The following is a 2,457-nucleotide window of genomic DNA, read 5'->3' on the forward strand; positions in this document are numbered from 1 at the left end:
GTTCAGCTCAGACATGGTCAATGAAGCATTGATTCAGGATGCGGAAGCTGTCAGGGGAGAACAAGGGGTGGGGCAGTATAGGAAGAGCCCACCCCTCTGAGTTCCTGCTCATCTGCCCCCACCAGGCCTTGCGCTATGCTCAGAGCTTCTGTGATCTCCCCCAAGGCCTCCTTCTGGTTCTCCCACATCTTATCCCTCCAACTGTAGGTGCCCATCATCCGCAACCCAATTGCCAACTCTCAAACAGGCCAGGCATAGGGTAGCAGCAACAACAGCAAGTCTTGGACAGCAGACCCAGCACAGCCTTGCAAATGGATTTCAGAAATCACCGTGTTACCGTGTAACTGAAGAGACAGCATGATGCGGTGGCAAGCTTGGAGGCCGCAAAGCAGGTGTCAGCTCTGACTTACTGCCATGGACTTGACTTCGGGCCAGCTCTGAAACTCTCAGTTTCCTCGTCTGTAATATGGGAGCTGACAGTAACTGCCTTCCTCAGAGAATTGTTAGACAAACGAGAGAAGCTATGTACAATTTTCCAGTGCAGTGCTTGGGAAAGTTGGAAACAGATGCTTTCTTACTTTCTTCTTATCTTATTTGTTTACGTAATTTGATTAATTTTAAAAATGATAATAAAATGTCTCTCCCTTCTGCTTCTCCATTTAGTATTTTATCAGAAGCAAGAGCAGTGCACTTTTCCCCTTCCAAGCTCCTCAAAAGTGCAGAGTTGGATGAAAATTATACACAATGAACACCAGAGAAGTAGCAATTGTTGCATTTCTTTGAGGTCTGTTGCCTGATTTCTCTCAGGCTCTCTGCCCAGTTCCTTTTGGCCCTGCCTGGCTGCTAATTTGCACAACTGTCTTTACACTCCAAGAGCCTGGCTTGGGCTCAAACTTCATCTTTTAGAGCCGGAGAGTTGGGGGAAGGGGACGTTAGAGAGGCTTCACTTTAACTTTTATTATTGACACAAAGAAAAACAACGGCTTGTGTTTACTGAAAATTAATTTTTTGGAAATTACTTTGTCATTTGTTTTACTCTTCTTAATTAAAATTTACTTGGTGAAGAGAACACCCCATAAATTAACTCAAATGCAACAGCAAATTAATTAGCATTTAGTTACTAGACATTACTCACAGACCGGACAAATTGTTTTCAAGCTGTCATCTGCACTTGGCATCAGAGGATGGCGGTGGGGCTGGCAGGGCCCTGGGGGTTATTTTGGCTAGGGCTGTCCCGATAGTCCCTGCCTGGATCCCTGTGTCACCTGTACTTCCAGACAACTCAGGCCACCCTATCATAGGTGCCAGCCAGCCCTTTGTAGTTTCACATGGAAGATACTCACTCCCTCCCTGGAAACAATCAGAAAAAAAGACGTCATCAGGACAGCAAGGCTGTGCTGAAGGGGATCTTGTCTGGAAGCCAGAAGATGGGCTCAGTGACTTCAGGAAGCCTCTTTTAGCCAAGGGCATCTTGGATTCTATGAAACACAGGCTTAGAGAAACCAATGCTGAGCCTTTTCCATTCTTATTCTTAAGTTATATATTGGACTCCTGTTGAATCCAAAGAAGAACTTCCCAAAGGAAAGAACTGGAATAGTGCAAGGGAGTTAATACAAGGAACAAGCTAAGTTGAATCATTTCTGTTGATGAATGATCCTTACGTCTTGCAAAAAAGAGATAGGAGGCTTAGAGCATGGTGGTGAAGGACCAAAGCAGGGTGCCTGGATTTGAATCCCAGCTTGTTTTGTGGCTGTGTGACCTTGGACAAGCTGCTTAACTTCTCTCAGCCTTAGTTTCTTTGGATACCAATAGTTCCTATCCTCTGGGTATGCTGTAAGGATTAAATAAGACAGGCATGCAAAGCCTTGAGAGCAGTGGCAAGGGCTCAGGGTGCCCCAGTGACAGGTGAGCATGCAGCCTCCAGAGCCAGATGCTTGGGCATAAAGCCCAGTCTGGCCACTTACCAGTAACTGAACTTCTCCATCCCTCAGTTTCCTCATCTGCATAGTGGAGACAAAGAGTTCCTGTTTTGAGTAAATGATTTAATACCTGTAAAGTGTTTTGAATAGTGGATTAGTGGCCGGGACATAATACATGCTCATTTTTAAAGTAGTTAGTTTTTGTTGTTATTTTATCAACATCCATTTGACCTTGTGACAAAGTCAGGGTCATAGAACCATAAACTCAAAAGGGGGCCAGTTCTCTACAGCCATCCAAGGGGGAGCCAAGCTGCCAGTGCTGAGACAGGCTCTTCCTGGGAAGGCTGGGAAGGACTTATCTTCACAATACACCAGGCCCTGCAAATGAACAAACAAGTCAGCCCAGCCACGACAGCCCGACAGCAGCAAGGCCACCGCTAATGCAGCCTGATTCCCTTCTAGCTATGCAAAGCGGCAGCCCATAAATAGTCCCCCTTCCTGACAAACAGGAGGGCCGGCCTGAAGTGGACGCTCACTG

This window comes from Piliocolobus tephrosceles, chromosome 13 (assembly GCF_002776525.5).
Source record: "Piliocolobus tephrosceles isolate RC106 chromosome 13, ASM277652v3, whole genome shotgun sequence".
NCBI lineage: Eukaryota > Metazoa > Chordata > Mammalia > Primates > Cercopithecidae > Piliocolobus > Piliocolobus tephrosceles.